Source organism: Cynocephalus volans, chromosome 15 (assembly GCF_027409185.1).
Source record: "Cynocephalus volans isolate mCynVol1 chromosome 15, mCynVol1.pri, whole genome shotgun sequence".
Taxonomy (NCBI): Eukaryota; Metazoa; Chordata; class Mammalia; order Dermoptera; family Cynocephalidae; genus Cynocephalus; species Cynocephalus volans.
In genome coordinates this window covers 6,264,345-6,282,745 of record NC_084474.1, presented here as the reverse complement: position 1 = coordinate 6,282,745, position 18,401 = coordinate 6,264,345, and the positions used below count along the sequence as shown (strand labels likewise).

General features: G+C 36.8%; 1 long non-coding RNA gene across 1 annotated transcript; it reads right to left on the bottom strand.

Moving 5' to 3' along the window:
* Positions 1–332: 332 nt before the first annotated feature.
* LOC134363886 (uncharacterized) lies at positions 333–16,891 on the bottom strand. The gene is made up of 4 exons (XR_010021778.1): positions 16,804–16,891; positions 7,350–7,553; positions 5,872–5,935; positions 333–2,285 (listed from the first exon to the last, which is right to left on the bottom strand). It is a non-coding gene; the product is annotated as an uncharacterized LOC134363886 (long non-coding RNA).
* Between the last annotated feature and the right edge of the window lie 1,510 nt (positions 16,892–18,401).

Below are 18,401 nucleotides of genomic sequence, written 5' to 3'. Positions count from 1 at the left end.
TTTGAGTTGATTTTGGTATACAGAGAGAGGTACAGGTCCAGTGTCATTTTTCTGCACATCGATGTCCAATTTTCCCAGCACCATTTATTGAAGAGGCAGTCCTTTCCTTTCCCCAATGTATGTTTTTTGAGTTTCTTTCTTTCTTTTCCTTTTTTTTTTTTTTTTTTGCTTCTCTGATTGAATAATTTTGTATGTTCCGTCTTTGAGCTTATTGATTCTATTCTCTGTTTGATCAAGTTTGCCATTTGAGTTTTCTATTGATTTTTTTCAGTTCAGAACATGCATTTTTTATTTCTAGAATTTATATTTGATTTTTAAAATTTGGTTGTATTTCTGTGTCAAGTTTCTCTGTTCCTGGACTGTTCTCCAAATATCATTTCATTTTCAATTTGTATTTTATTTCATCTCCCTGAACATATTTAAGAAGATTATTGTGAATTCTCTGTTAGGCATTTTATTAATCCACTGTTCTGAGTCCATTTCTGGTGCTTTGTTGTTTTCCTATGGTGGTGTCATATTTTGCTGTTCTTTCTTAGTCTTTATGTCTTTACATTTATGCCTTTGCATTTGATGAGATGGCTACCTCTCTCAGGCTTTACAGGTGTTTTTTGGTGATGTCAGATCTTACTGCTCAATATCAGAACTTTGCCTCTGGTCTGTGTTTTTCCTTGCTTGTTTGTTTGTTTTCCCATTCTATGGTGGATTAATGGCTACCATCACTCAAACCCTGCACTGAAACTAATTTGCCATCCTGTAGTTAGTTTTCTGATTGTGGAAAACTTCCTGTGGGAACTGGAAGTTGAACTCTTTGCCTGAGCTAAATTGCTGCCTTGCTGTTGTTTCTCCGAGTGAAAATATCTTTTTGTGTGGACTGGGTTGTAATTATCATCCTTTTAGTCACTTTTAGGTCATGTGCAAATTCTGGGAGTAAGTCTTTCCACAAACTGTGCCCCCTGGAGTTCTATCACTCTGACTGGTCTCCATTGTGGGGTGCCTATGCTGATTAGAAGGCAAATCAACTACCTGCCCTGCTCGCTGATGCACTCCTGTTGGATCAGCCCCCACACCTCCCAAAACTGCAAACATTTCCTAAGGGGCAAGCCTGACATGAGTTCCCCAAAAAGACTTACCGACCTCTGGGTGATTGTGTCCTGTCCTCAACAATGACCCCTCCTTCTTATGTGGGTGCAGAGAGAAAACTTGAGAGCAACTTTGCTGGCCTGGGAAATGGGATCATGCAGTCATGGCACCCCTCTCCTCTGCAGACTCCAAGTAGCTTCACACGAAGGGCACTACTGCAGCTTTACTGTGTCCAGGCAGATGCTCTGTGAGTGGTCGCTGCTCTATGTGCTGTGCCATGCTTGAGCATCTGAGGCTGGGTCTAGTTAGAATGATCCCTTCTGCTCACTGTGACTTTCCACTCCTTCACAGACACAGCAGGTCTCTTCCTTTTACCTCAAGTTCCAATGATTTCAAGATGACAGCTTTTATGTTTTAATAGCTACAAGTTCACCTTTTGAGTGTGTGTGGTGGGGTGGACAGGAGGGTTGTCTATTCCACCATCTTGGTAACATCAGTTCCTGTAATTCACTATTATACTGGAGGCCTGTTAGTGTGATAATAGGATATGGAGGAGGAGGGAAAATTCTATAATCTCATCATTAAGTCTCGGTATTTTAGTGGGCCTATGTCTTTGGACTGTGAACTTTGCAAGTGTTTCTTAGCTTTCCCTCCAACTGGCAGGTGAGATACGTAGAGTAGAGGGTACCAGTGTCAGAGGAATATCTTTTCTACAAGTGGGATATAAGGTTCTAGTAAAGTCTTTGCTCCTGAAAATTAGATCTTTATTAGGAAGAATGCTCTGGGCATATTTCACAGTTGTTACTTTTTCCCTTCCCTCTGCCATAAGGGATTTCTTGCCTTTTCACTGTGAGAAAATGATGGGTTTCTGGAGGTAAGATCTGTTAGTGTCCAGGGGCCCATCTAAGACTTTGGCCTCCAGGAATTTCTTACTTTCAAGCTAGTGCACACTTAGCTGTCAGGTGTTCTTTAAAATCACCATTGAAGTGCTTTTTACCAGCTTATTGCTCCAGTGGTTTTTGCTCCAGTCAAGCAGTTCTCAGTTGTGACTTTCTGGATTTACCTACCTCTCTAATTTCAGAGTGGCAGTTTACTATGGGACTTCCACGCTTTAATGGGCCTAAGTCATTGATCTTCACTGTGTTCAACTTCTTTTTTCTTATAAGGGCAGGAGCAATGACACACATGCTCTTTACAGGTTGGAGCTGAAACAGAAAGACATCATTGCTTTTATCATTTTTCTTGAGAATATTTATTATCTTTAACCCTTAACCATCCACTTTTTCATTATTATCCTGAACAATAAATAAAATTCAATGAGTACTTTCAACTCCCAATTGCCTATTAAAATATTTTTTTGTCATTTTACCTCCACACCAGTACATTTATTTACCATATAAGGTACATACTATAACTTATAAGTGAATGGATAAACTATAACACTTTATGTACAGTTTCCTTATCAAAATACCTATTTATACATTGTGCTTATTTCACTCTGCCCAGTGAACTTGTTGTCTCATACATTAGAGGTCTTCTCCTGGGATATGATCCATCCTGTAAGTTGACTAATTAAAGCAGTAATCATACATTCAATTGTTAAATAAATAACCTAATTTTTGTTGCTATTTATTGAGAATATTTTGACACAGGGTCAAGGCCATTTCTGTGACTGTAAGTCCACATTGGAGGTCAGCATTGTTTTTCTCACATAAAAACACAGCCATACATATTATTAATAATTGCGTATTTTAATCTCTTTTACTGAAATGAAGACAAAGACTTATAAATCAAGATGAATGCATACTTCTAAATATCCACGTATAATTTTCTATCTTTTGTCTTTTCATTTGCACAGCTAATTTTCAACATATTTTTATACAAACTGAATCTCCAAAATTTTTCCCAAGTAAATCTTTTCAAAGCATTCAGGCTTTGAGAGATCACTTTTTCTTGTGTCCATATTATATTCGTGATATTTAAGTTCCATAACAAGTATAACTGGCACATCAGTTTGGAAATAAATGTCACTCATTTGAGGGAAGCAAAATTTAATTGCAGAAGAGTGAGGATGTTATAGAGTATAGCCTAAAAGCTACAAAATGAACAAAAAAACTGCATTCTGAATACTGCGTGTAGTATTTTTGCCATGTGTTAGTTAAATGAAAAATGGTGAAAGTTTTCTTGTTGCAACAACTTTTTATTGTTAGATAAGAGACTTAAGGATTTGAATATGGTAGCTAGAGAGTAATTGGCATATTTACTTTCAACCAGTTAGCTGGTGTTTGATTTCTGGGGGGAGCATAGTTAAATTTAGACAGCCAGTGCTGTTGGCAATAGACACTCTATTTTTCAAAACAGAAATTTTGTGTGTATATTTAAGGTGTCAACCAAAGTAAACAACCATCTCGTTGAGGATAAACAAAGTATAATTGAAAACTTGGTTAATAATTCTAGAATTGGGTACTACTCCAAACCAAAATGGCTCAGAATGTTCCACCTCACCACATGCACTGGTCATATTTATAGTTAGAGAAAAGGAAGTGACATCCAAAAGCAACCTGATTGGCTACAGTCAGCGTTTGCCTTATGTGGTCATGTCTGGCAGCTTTCTGCTTCTGATTGGCTGAAGGTTCAGTTACTATGATTGGCTGAGACTCAACTGCTTGTTTACAGGGGATACCCTTCAGTTAGGTTCCTATCTGTTTATATATCAAGTTAGATTGCATTTCACTATGTAGAGAAAAGCCTTTCGTTCAAACTCAAAGCATGTACGAAGGCAGCTTTAGGCCAAACCTGTTTCAGAGTGTTTCAGTTAAACAGTGCCTGAAGCTCACGCTGAGGTGGCCTCTTGGCTTTGTTTTAGGTGCCACACTAATGCTATTTTCTTTGTCAGAGGTTTACAACGTGGTGGTATGAGGTACATAAACATACTAAAATGGTTACTGTAGTGAAAAAGATTGACATATCTGTCATCTCACAGTGTCATTTTTGTGTGGCAAGAGCAGCTAAAATCAACTTATGTAACCAAAATCCCTAAAATAATACAATTTTATTAATTTTATTCTTCATGTTGTACATTAGATCTCTAAACTTGTTTTTCATGCATATCTGTTATTTTGTATACTTTGAACCTTTCCCCTTCTTACCACCATCTGCCCATGGTAAGTATTGTTTCATTTTTTGCCTCTGTGTATTTGAGCTTTTTTTTTTTTTATTTCACAAATGAGATCAACGCAATTTTTTTTTTCTTCTTAATCTGTGTCTGACATATTTCACTTAGCATCATGTCCTCCAGGTCCAATCCTGTTGTGACAAATGGAAACATCTTCTTATTTAAGGCTGAATAATATCTCATTGTATACCACATTTTCATTGTCTATCCATCTGTCAATGGATGTTTAGGTTGTTTTCATATGTTGATTATCGTGAATAATGCTGCAATGAACCTGGGAGTGCAGAAATCTTTACGAAGTGGTTATTTATTTCACCTCCTTTGGGTATACGCCAACAAGAAGGACTGCTGAGCTGTATGGTAGTTCCATTTTTAATTTCTTTAGGGACCTCCACATTATTTTCCATGATGGCTGTACCAATCTGCATTCCCACCAACAGTGTGTACTGGGCTGCCCTTTTCTCCACACCCTTGCCAACATTTTTTATCTCGGTTTTTTTTTTTTTTTTGATAATAACCATCCTTACTGGTGAGATGATATCTCGTAATACTTTTAATTTGCATGTCCCTGATGATTAGTGATGTTGAGTGCCTTTTTGTGTGTCTATTTGCCATTTTTATGTCTGCTTTGGAAAAATATTTGTTCAAGTCCTTTGCCCAAATGAAGATGAAGTAATAACTATTCTTTCTTGATTTTCAAAAAAACTTAAGAATAGATACATCACTAAAACATTAAATATGAGAAAGAAGATTCTTACCAAACAAGTAAACGGTACCTTAGATAGATAATTCAATATAAAATACATTTTAAAAACAAAGGCAAATAAATTAACATACAGTTATCATGTAATTACTATTAATAATTCAATGAATAAATAACCTCTTTATATGAATTTTGCTCACTTTCTACATATAAACTAAGTCAACATTTGGAACAGACTAATTTTTCTAAAGGAAAATTCTACAATTTTCATTATTCTGAAAATTTAGAATAATTATCAATTTTTAAAATTTTTCTTCACATAGAGGAGCAGTTACAGAAAATTGAGAAGCAAGATCTTAAAAATAGTTTTAATTGGGAGCTCATTTAATATGAAGGAATTCAGGGAATATGTGAACTATTGCATTTGAAGACATTAAAGTGTGTAAGAAGAAAGGTTAAAGCAACTCTCATTTTGATACATTTGCCAAAACATCTAACAGATGTTAGAAGACTTGTAGTTTCCAATTAAAATGTTTTAAGCATGCTTAAAGAGGATAACAAGTTTTGTTTTTAATTAGTTAGAAAGCCGTTATTTTGGTTGAGTTGGTTTATTTTGTAAAACTTTAAAGGCAAATCATTTTGTGTCGCAGGCAAAACTACCATTAGTGGTTCTGCTCCAATTTTAATGATCTAAAAGGTATTTTGTTGACCAAACTCATATTTCTTCCTTGGCTTCTCATATCTCCCTGTTCTGCCTCACCCACCCCAAACCAACCTTCATCCCAGCTCACAAGGAACAAAGATGATTTTGCTTTTGGCTGCTGCCTATTTACGTCTTTTATCCAGTGTGTTCAATTACTGGATTCATCTCCACAAATATTTTTGTTCTGCCTAAATCCTACCCAATTCTTACCTGTTTTTAGCTTCAGGGAAGAGGCTCTCCTGCAGATGAAAATCATTAGTTTCCAAATGGTTGCCTGTGAATGCATTTGTTTTTAAGAGTTACAGAGGTGTTTTAAAGTACAAAGTTACTTAAAAAGGACTAAATTTTGACATTCTATTTAATGACCTGTTTTCACCAAGTAAGGGTATTCCATTTCTCAGATCTTTAAAAAAGAAACACCCCTCCCTTTGTCCATACATTTTATTGGTTTTCTCTATTCTTCTACCCAAATAGGTCAGTTTATACTACTCTGAAAATTTTTGAAGCTAGTGCATCTACATAGTTTCTTTAGAGACAAACTCCAGAGAAGTTATTTGCTCAACTTGAGTCACTACTCACTGGGTGTCTGTGTTCTTCTTTGAATGGAGACAAATGTGTAGCTTACTACAAATTGTTTAATTTGCAGTTTTATCAGGCTTAGTCTTGACTTTATGAATAACACCTTAACTTCTTCTGAATTCATATATGTGTGATGTAACAAGATTTTGTTCAGAATTTCTTACATACTAGGCATGGTTTTAAGTGTTTTCATGCATAAGTTAATCTTAGTAAAAACACAGTATGATAGATATAATTATTCCCACTGAACAAATGAGAAAACTGGAGCTAGAGGTTAAGAAATTAACCCAAAGACGCACAGCTAGTGAGGGGTAAGTAAGCATTGTAAGGGCAAGTACAATTCAAAAAAGAAAAGAAAAGAAAATTGCCCTGTTTACAAGAAGGGGAGAGACTCATCTCCACTTTGTTTCTTAGAGCATTCACTTTGGAAAATGTGTAAGTTTTTTCTCTGTCTCTTTAAAATGTATGTGAATCTTTTTAAAAGCTAAATAAGGCTCTTGCCAGCTTAAAGACCACAAGAACCATCTTTTTGAATTGTGACCATCAAGTAAGTTAGCTTCCCTGTCTCCCACTTTATGTAAAATAGGAGCCTAACTATGACAACCTTCATTCCAAAGCTAAGACCTGTCATAAAGATATGACAAGTTCTTGCCCCATAAATATATATAATCAGTTTTTTTTTTAAATGATTGCATGAACTATTTAGCAAAATTGAATATGCATTTAGTCTTTCATCTAGCAATCCCACTTCTAGGGATCTATCCCAGTGATTGATGCACTAAGCAAAAGAACAAAAAGATATATACTGAAAGTTCTTCACTGCAGCACTATTTGTGATAGCAAAACACTGGAAAGAACCTACATGGTCATCAATTATGGACTGGTTGAACAGGAAAAAATATATATAGGGCAAGTTTATTTTTCCTTTAGATTAAGCCAATTAGCCAACACAGATGGTCAATCCCATTACCAACTGAAAATCAACTATGTGTAACAAGTCATGCTGTTGAGTCCTCTAACTTGAGGACTAGTTATTGTTCATTTTGAGAGCATAAATGTAAGTGTAAATGTAGAAGACCCCCCACACATGTATACACTATAGAACTGACCTTGTTTGCCCTTTATTGCTAGCCCTTAAGGAATAACTAAGGTCGTATAGCAAGCCGATATCCAATATGATCCCTCAAAGCAGGAAGCAGCTGTCCATCACACTTGAAAACATCCTGTCTCCCCGATATATTTATCTACATCAACCCCAACCCTCAGTCGACTGGGCAGGCAGTTGGTATCTTCTGTCTTCTGGTTGATGTCTCCTGAAATAAAAAAAAAAAAAAACTAAAACGAAGACATTCCTTTAAGTTCTGTCTGACAGGTGGGATTGGCGATCCTGTAGCAGCGAGCACTTGGACCCACCCAGGTCAGGGATTCCCCTGGAAGGGGAATCTCACAAGACTCCTTCCTTACCGCAGTGAATTGTACATGCTCGGTGATATAAAAGTGAGATTCCTTTCTGTCTTTGCAGTCCCTTACTGGATTGTCTGTAAGGTGCATCACATTCTGGATTAATGCTTATTGAATAATAAAACGGTTTTCTTTCTTCTCTTCTCCTGTGGAGAGGTTTACTAGGTTAGGAGATTTTATTTTTAATTCTATTTCGCCAACAGCATTTAATGTTGTTGCTGGCAATGTTGAATTTGATCTGAGCCAGGTGCTCCCAAAACATAGGAACTAATAAAAAATGTCCACACCCTTTAGTGTTCCTGGAAAGGGCTGATCAAGAAGAACCACCATGCCCCCATGTATTTTGAAATGTCTTGTCTCTATCCTTCCTCACAACTCCCTTACACTCGTGAATAACTTCCTTTCTCTAGCTGCCTTTAGAAAACTAGAGGCACCCTTCTTTTACTTTGAGATATTCCTGACTAACGAAAGTTAATCCCTATTGCAACAGCTTGAATGAAATTATCTTCTTAATGGTCCAGTGTAATCTGCATTTAACAATGATAATCTTTTACCAACTGTAGAGCTAGTGCTTGGTCTGGAGCTCACAGACCCCTCAAGCCCGTTGCCCAAACTGGGTCACAAACCCTTCACACGCAGGTCTACAAGCAAGGTAACTGGCAAAAAGGTCTCTGGAGCCTTGTTTGAAGAAGGAAGCACACACACATCTAAGAGCTAGGCAGTCCAAAGAGAAATCCAGAAACTCGACTGCTACCAGCAAAGTCCAAAGAAAAACTGAGCAGCTGCCACCAAAGTAAAAATGCTCTATTTTTAAACATGAGCTCTGCTGTCCAGGCCCAGCTGCTTCACAAACTGAAGAACACATAATAATAGCAACAAAGTAAAAAAAATACATGGGCACACATGCACATTAACTCCACCCACACACAACTTGTTTACAAAGAATGTTATGCACCACCCCCAACTGGACGGAGGGAAGGGGGCCTGGCTAAACTATTCTATTTTCCTCAAACCAACCCACTGGACAGTTTTTTTGTTTGTTTTTACTTTGTCATTCATTTTTCCCTAGCTTACTGAATATTGTCAGTTGGACTGGTGCAGCAATTTGCAGTTTTTCTCCTTCAGAAATACTAAATATTAAATATCGAATTATGTATTGGACAGATCAATACTTAATGAAGTCTAAAATTTAATTTATTACCTGGACTCTTTCTCTAACCTCAACTCTTTCTCTTTATTGTGGAAATAAATGAACAACACCCAAATTAGAACAAGCAAAGGCTATTTATTCAGAGCTTGCAGAGAGTTAAGCCTCTACGACTTGCATTTGGCAGAGTCAAAGACAGGTAGAGAAGTTGGAAAGCTTTACAGTGAAAAAAGGAAGACTAAGGTATGCCCTGACTGGAGGCTGCTGGCATGGGAAAGCTGGAGAATAGGTAAGTAGAAGTGGGAAATCCTATTTTATTTCTTAGGGGGGCATATTTGGCTTTTTTCAGTTAGTCTTAAATTGGGAGGAAAATGGGGAAGCTGTCAGTTATTGATCAGGTCCTGATCATTTGGGACCAATTGCTACAGAGATTGTGTTTGACTATGTTTGGCTTTCTAGCCCGGTTACTGAAGATTGTGGGTCAAAGTTATAGTTCCTATATGACCTTGCCATTGCCTATTTTTATACTGTCTCTCACTGTAAATGTAATTTCCATTTTCCTGTCCCAGGGTCAACATAACGGATTCACATTTTTAAAAATGTATTTATCTTATCGATTTTACTTTTTAAATATCTTATTCATCTTTATCAATTACCTAGCTCTAAACTCTGAAATCTTCATACTCTTCCCACTGCCACACCCTTAATTCAGGTCTTTGATATATTTATCTAGAAAAATATACTGGTGTCCTCACAAGTCACTCTGCCTTCAGCAATTTCTCTCAGCAATCTATTTTCTACACTACTATTAAATAAATAAAGTTTAATTTGGGTTAAAATTAAACCCTTCACCCCAAAGGGTCTTTCTTTTTATGGCATAGCTGTCAATTCTATGAAGATCCAGCCTCGCTACCTTCCTTAGACATACAAAATTACTAAAAGACATTTATTAAATGAACAATATCAAAGAAAAGAAATTAATCCTGAATAATCCCCTTTTTCTCTCTCCCCACATCAGCCTTTTGTGTCATGTTCTAAGCTTTTTCCTTGCTAAAATATAATTTAATTTGAAATTGTAACTTTAATCATTTTTTCAAATGATATAAACTTTTTTTAAGGTTTTCCTTTTACTCAATTCACTGATGGTTACATTTTTGGAAGTTAATAATTATAAAATAAATAAATATTTAATCCAAATAGTCAAGTACTAATTAGTGGATAACAATTACAATAACACCAGCAGCAATTGTGTCCCATTGCCTGGATTCCTGCAGCCAGAGGTAGTCTCTCTGAAGCACTTCTCCAGAGCTGCCTGTCAGTCACACCAGTGCCACTGTTGAGAGTACAGAGTCCTGTTATTACCGTGGCAAAGAAAGGGCAGCTGACGTGCTGTCTTTATTTAGTAGCACTCTAGGAGCAGTGCCCTCACCCTAGCAAGGTTTCATTTAACAAATTACACTTGCAGTGCCCTTGATCCTATCAAAAGGTCCTCATTTTTAAAAAATAAATTCAATAGTGCACCTGCAAAATACCTTCTACAACTAGACAGTAATTTAAAAAGTATGTTCAGCCATTTTACACATTTTATAACATTTTGGTTTTTATTTTAGCCTAGAAGTAAACTTGTTTATTGGAAGTATCTGCAACTAAGACTATTTCTATTAAATAATTAAATAAACATGTGCAAATCACCTAGAAAAAAAATATGCAAAATAATTGCCCTGCACTTTCCTATGAATAAGTAAGTTGAGGTAACCCAAAAGGAATTCTTCCCTTGGATTTTATGTCTAGCAGGAGCAGGAAACATTTCTACACTGTCTTGTATCCTATCGACACTTGCCATAATACTTTGAAAATAGCAGATGCAGCAACAAATATTTTTTTTATTCAATTTAATTGAATATAACTATCAGTGCTACTGAATGTTTGTGTGACACATATAATAGTTCAAAGCAATCACTAGCAGGGTCCAATAACTTGAATGCTAGGAATTTTATATCTTTAAATGCTTATCAAAGGTATTTCAAGATTTACTCCTGGCACATAATTTTGAATGGATGATGGAAGGAGATTTACATGACTATGCAGACTCAAAGCACACCATATGTGACCACTTCTAGAAGCATTTCCTGGCCCCATGATTCACTACCCTAGACAGATTATGTGTCCCTCCTGTCCCATGATACTTAACATAGCATTCATCACATTTATTTACCCTTATCCCACAGCTGTCTATAGTTCCTTGGAAAGAAGGAATATATCTTTTGATTTTTTTTGTTTGATAGTATTTGTATATAGGTTATAGAAGACTAAATAATTGAAATTAACAATAGTGAATATTTAATATATAAATGGGCAAAAATTATGGCAAGTTCAGTAAGTCATATTCCATATGACAATTTGAAAAAATACAGGAGTTAATTAAGATAAAGTATGTATGAAATATGCAATTTTTGCCTATATTTGTCTCAAGGGCTCTTATGTATCGCATTTCTACAACTAGCAGAATTAAAGGAAAACAAAACAATATTCAAGAAGATTCTGGTTTGGACTTTCCAAAGAAAATAGAAGAAATGAACGTGGAAGGAGAACATTTTCCAACTTCAATGGAATCAAACTAGAAATTAAAAACAGAAAGAGAACATGAAAATCTCCAGACAGTTGGAAACTAAACAACTCAATTCCAAATCACTGATAAGTCAGAGAAAATCTCAAGGTAAATTAAAGAATACATTGAAACTGAGTGAAAATGAAAGTCTATATATCAAAAAAGGTAGGATGCAGCTAAAGCAGCGTGCTGAGAGGGAGCTGCATAGCACTAAACGTTCATGTTTGTGAGAAATTGGGTAAAGTCTCAAATCAGCAATCTGAGTTTTCACCCCAAGAATATAGAGAAAGAAGAAGAAAATAAACTGAAAGCAAGTTAAAAATAAAATAATAAAGATAAGACCAGAAATCAATGAAATTGAAAACAGAAAAGCAGTAGAGAAAATCAATGAAACAAAAAAGCCATGTCTACGAAAGGTCAACAAAAGTGACACACCACTAGCAAGACCGAGAAAGAAAGCAGAGAGAAGGCACAAATTATCATTAAAAACAGTGGATGTCACTACAGACCCTGCAGACCCTAAAATATAATAAGGCATGCTATGCATTTATTAGCTTTTTTTTTATCTCTGCCATGACAAGTTACCACAGACTTAGTGGCTTAAACTACACAGATGTGTTATCTTACAGTTCTGTAGGTCAGAAGTCTGATGCAGTCTCACTGGGCTGAAATCAAGGTGTCAGTAGGGCTGCGTTCCTTTCTGGAGGTGCTAGGACAGACTCCATTTCCTTGATCATTCAGATTGTTGGAAGAATTTCATTTTTTGAGTTTGTAGGACCAAGGTGCCCACTTCCTCACTGGCCATCAGCTGAGGGCCATTCTCAGCTTCCAGAGGCCACACAAGCCTTGGCTCATGCTCTCTTTTCCCCATCTTCAAAGCCAGCACCTGTGCATCTCAACACTCATGCTTCAAACCTCTCCTGCCTTTTCTGCCACCACCCTGTCTCTCTGACCCACACCCCTGCCTTCCTCTTCCATTTTAAGCACTTACATGATTAGATTGGGCTCATCCAAGAAAACAAAGAAAAAACGTACAAATCAGAAAGGAAGAAATAAAACTGTCCCTGTTTGTAGATGACATGATGGTCTACACATAAAATTCCAGGGAACTTATTTTTTAAAACTTCTAGAACTAATAAGTGAATTCAGCAAAGTTGCAGGATACAAAATAAACATTAAAATAATTGTATTGCTATTACTAGCAATGCACATGTGGAATCTGAACTTTAAAATACAACACCATTTATAATCACTCAAAAAAATTAAATACTTAGGAAAAAATTAACAAAACATGTGTAGGATTTGTATGCAGAAAGCTACAAAACACCAGTAAAGGTCTCCTATCCAGAATATATACAGAATTCTCAAAACTGAACAGTACAAAATCACACAGTACAAGAAATCAAGGATTTAAATAAATGGAGAGACATACAGTGTTCATAGATTAGAGGTTCAACATTATAATGATACCAATTCTCCCCAAATTGACTAATAGATTTAACTCAAATCCTATCAAAATCCCAGCAAGACTTTTTGTACTTATGAACAAGATTATTCTAAAATTTATATGGAAAGGCAAAAGAACTAGAATAGCTGAAACAATTTTGAAAAAGAAGAATAAAGTGAGAGGAATCACTCAACGAAATTATAAGACTTACTGAAAATCTACATTAATCAAGACTATTTGGTATTGTTGGAGTGATAGGCACATAATCAATGGGACAGAATAGAGAACCTAGAAATAGACCCACAGAAGTACAGCCGAAGGATTTTTGATGAAGATGCAAAAGTAATTCAATGAAGAAACAATAGTTATTTCAACAAATTGGAGATCCATAAGTTAAAAGAAAAATGAACCTGACACTACATAAAAAAGTTAACTCAAAATGTATCTTAGATTTAAACATAAATGCAACAATACAAAACTTCCAGAAAAAAAAATCTTCAGAATCTAAGGCTTGGGTAGAGTTCTTAGATCTGACACCCAAACATGATTCTTAAAAGAAAAACAAATCAGTTAATTGGATTTTATCAAAACTAAAAACTTTCATTCTGTAAAAGACTCTGTTAAGAGCACAAGAAGACTGGGAGATAGTATTTGCAAGCCACATATGTGACAAAGGTCTCCTATCCAGAATATATACAGAATTCTCAAAACTCAACAGTACAAAATCACACCGTACAATTAGGCATGGGCAAGAGATATGAAAAGACATTTCACTAAAGAGGACATACGGATGGCAAATAAGCACATGAAAAGATGTTCAACATCATTAGCCATTACAGAAATGAAAATTAATAACACAATGAGCTACCACTACACAGCTATTACAATAGCTAAAATTAAAAATAGTGACAATACCAAATAGTGGTGAGGATGCATAAAAATTTGATCTGTTACATATCACTGGTGGAAATGTAAAATGGTAGAGTCAGTCTGGAAAACAGTTGTCAATTTCTGAAAAAAATGAAAGGTACACTTATCATCCCACCAAATAATTATACTTGAGCATTTATTCCAGAGAAATAAAACCTTATACCTGCACAAAAACTTGTACGTAATTGTTCATAGCAAACTTATCTACAATGACCCAAAACTGGAAACAACCCAAATGTCCTACAACAGGTGAATGTCTAAACAAATTGTGATACATTTATACTATGGAATGCTGCTCAGCAATGAAAAGGAACAAATTATTGATACACAGAGCAACTTGCATGGATCTTGAGGGCATTATGCTGAGGGAAAAAAAGCCAATTCCAAAAAGTCACATGCTATATGACTCCATTATATAAAATTCTTGAAATAACACCAAGGTCAAGGTTGGATCCCTGTACCAGCCAGCGGCCAAAAAACAAAACAAAACAAAATTCTTGAAATGACAAAATTACCCCACTACTGGGTATATACCCAAAGGAAATGAAATCAGTAAATCAAAGGGATACCTGCACTCCCATGTTTATTGCAGCTCTATTCACAATAGCCAAAATATGGAATCAACCTAAGTGCCCAACAACATGTGAATGGATAAAAAATGTGGTACATATACACAGTGGAGTACTATTCAGCCACAAGAAAGAATGAAATCCTGTCACTTGCAGCAATATGGATGGATCTGGAAGACATTATGTTAAGTGAAGTAAGCCAGACACAGAAAAAGGCAAATACCACATGATCTCACTTGTATGTAGAATCTAAAAAAAAAAAGTGACATTATAGAGGCAAAGAGCAGAACAGTGGTTACCAGAGACTGGGGGCGTTGGATAGTCTTTTGAATATTCTCACCACAAACCAATGATAAATGCATGTGATAGATACACTAACTACTAGTCTGACCCAATCATTGTACAACATATGTATGTATCAAAACATCAGATTGTATCCAATAAGTATGAACAATTAAATGTGTCAATTAAAATAAATACATTTTTAAAAATTGTTTTAAAATGACAAACTCACAGAAATGGAGAAAATATCAGTGGCCAGGGTTAGTGATGAATAGAGGAAAGGGTGGCTGGTGGAGAGAGCTGGGGGGACTTTTACTGGAAAGGAATAGTTCTGTGTCTTAACTGTAGTGTGGTTATCTAAATCTACCCAGGTGATAAAATGGAACTACACACACATTGGACAAATGTCAGTCTCCAGTACTATATTTACAGAAGATGTAACCACTGGGGGAAATCAGGTGAAGTGTTCATGGGACCTCTCTGTACGGTCTTCACAACTTCCTAAGAGTCTATAATTATTTCACAATAAAAAGTTTTTTAAAAATCAATCCTATTTTTATATACCAACAACAAATAGTTTGAAAACAGAGACACACGAAAACATAAAAACCTAGGACTACATCTAACAAAAGATAAATTTTTATGAAAAAATTATAAAACTTTACTAAAAGACTTTAGAAAGAACCTAAATAGGTAAATAGGCAATCATGTTTGTGGATTAAAAAACTAAATATAACAAAGCTATTAGTTCTCTTGCAATGGATCTATAGATTCAATGTAATTTCAATTGAAACCTAACAAGTTTTGGGGGATAACTTGATAATCTGATTGTAAAATCTATATGAAGAGCAAAAACCCAAGAACAGGCAAGACACTCCTGCTGAAAAATAAGGTGGAAGGAATTGCCTCACCGATACCAACAATTATTGTAAAACTACAGAAATTAGAATAATGTAGTATTGGTGCAGAAACAGACAAATTGATTGACAGAACAGAATAGAGGCTAGACACAGGCCAGCACATGCACAGAAACTTCCTGTATGTCTGAGATGGCACCGAGGATTAGCAGGGAAAAGACGGATTATTTAATAAATGGTGCTGGGATATTACCGTACACATGGAAAAAATGAAATCGGATTCTGAGCACACACCACACACAAACATCAACTCTAGAGAATTAAAGACAAACAAGAAAGGCAAAACTATATAATTTAAGAGAAAATATGGGCATGTTGAGACAGTGAAGAATTTCTTAAAACACCAAAGCCAAAACATAAAGGAAAAGATTGATGATTTCTACTAAATTAAAATTTTAAATTCTGTTCTGTAAAAAGACCTTATAAAGGGAATGGAAAAAAGCAAATCTCTGGGAGAAAACATTTGCCACACTCATAAATGAAAAAAGGTTAATGTCTAGAGCATAAATATAAAGAACTGTTAAGTAAGTAAGAAAGAGACAATTCCAACATGAAAATGGGTGAAAGACTCGAAAACACTTCACAGAGAGAAATAAAAAGTGGTTCATAAACTTATAAAAACATACTCAAGCTCATTAGCAAGCGCAATGAGAAACCATTTCATGCCCACCAGGTTGGCAAAGGTCTGGACATCCACAATATCAACTCTGGGGAAGGCTGTGGAACATGTGGGAGTCACACACGCTCTTGGTGGAGAGTTAATTGCAACAACCAATTTGGAAACCAATTCAGCAGAATCTAGAAAATGTGAAGAAAACTTATTCTAGGTGAATAAGTACCTTTAAAAGCTGCTGCATTTGTGCACAAAGAGGTATAAGAGAATGTTCATAATGGCTCTTTTTGCAGTACAAATTTTGTCCATCAACAAAAGAATGGGGTATTCCTTCAATTGAAATCTATACGGCAGTGAAAATGAATGAACTACAATTAACTTAAAACAACATGCATTTCAGAGACACAAAAATTTCAGGGACACAAAATTGAGTAAACCTGGGAAATCTCAGAAGAATATATAAAGTATGATTCCATCTAGTTTAAGTTCAAAAATTTTTTAAAACACAATATTATTTACAACAACAAATATATGTAATAACACTGTAAAGAAAATCAAGGGAAAGCTGAACACAATACTCAGATCTTACCTACTTGGAAGGGGCAGGAAACGGATGATTCAGGAGGGACCCAGAGACATCAAAACAGACGGTGATCATTTGCTTAACCTGGATAATGAGTTTAATGGCATTATACACATAATTACATGTATGTTATGCATATTTTCAAAGTTACAAAAATAAAGAGAAAGGAAACCGAGAGGCTTTGTGGGGACACTCAACCCTCAATAGAGCAGGTGGAGGGAGAGGGAAGCCCGGCTCCCAGGGACGTGCCCTCTGCACTCAGGCAGCAGCTTGGGGTTTCAGCTTGGGTATGATTCAGCACATCCGGCGTAAACAAGTTACTAAGAGTAGTGTTAGTGCACATGAGCGCCCGTGTACTTCTTGGCTCGTTGCCACTATTGTGTACTTTCATTATAAAAGGCAATGCTCTGAACCACTGATGGGGAAGCTCACATCTGGAATAAAGCCTGTCTATCATGTTATTGGCCAGCAGAATCTTTTTTCAACTACCTGGCTCAGGACCTGCACAGGACGGGGCAGAGGGGTCTGTGATCCAGCCCAACAACTGGCATAGTCAGCAGGATTCTGAGCAGGTAAGGGAGCCACTAGCTCCCTGGGAGGGAGAGGAAATGTGTCTACTCTTGAGTATGTGGTACCCGGCGGCCGCTTTCCCGTTGGCCGGGGTCTGGCTGTTGCTCACTGTACTATGAGTCAACATGGACCAGGCACTCCATGAAGTGGCACGGCTTCGAGATTTGTAGCAGAAAGCAGATGTGTTGAAAGCACGAGTACTTGTTCTGGAGACTGAAGTACAGCAACAGGTCACTCCTGCTTCCAACACTGGGGATGATAACAAAACCAATGGTGAGTTGGGAAGACTGTGCATCCCCTGGCACAACCTGTTGTCCACCAGAAACTGAAGCATGAACAGCCCATAGGACAAGGCGGGCAACGGGTAGGCAATCCACAAGTCACCCAATTCACTACTTATGTCCCCTACACTCAAGCTGAGTTCGTGGACTTGGGGAAACAGTTTCAGCAGAAACAGTGTGAACCCCTAGCTGCTTGGCTTTTGCAGTTATGGGACCTAGGGGTGGATAGTGTGATGTGCTCTAGTGAAGAGATGGAAAAGTTAGCCTCTATCACCATGCACCCATCCCTGCAGCATCAGCTACAGAATAGCCACAGATATGCCCCGGGACAGGATAACCACTCCTTGATAGACTGGTTGAATGCAGCTGTCCAGACCATGTGGATGAATGCCAGAGAACTGCCTGAAACTGTGAGTAAATGGCAAACATATGCTGAGCTGGTTCAAATAACTTGGGAGCCTGGGGATGTGGCAGTCCATGTTTAATGTGAACACCTGTGGCCTGTATGATGAATGTTTTACTGGCAGCATAAATGACGTAGTGCTGCAAAATGCACGGTCGACATCCTTTGGGTCACTGATAGCCATGCTGGCCCCATACGTTGGTCAAACTATACATGAAGTGATGACCATAACGGCCAGTTTGGGTGAAGCAGAGGGGAGGAGACAAGCAAAGGGGGTCCAAAAGGTGGCTAAGATTAAACCCCCAAGAAGTGCTCGGGATTTTATCCTGAAGGGACCAAGCAAGACCAGC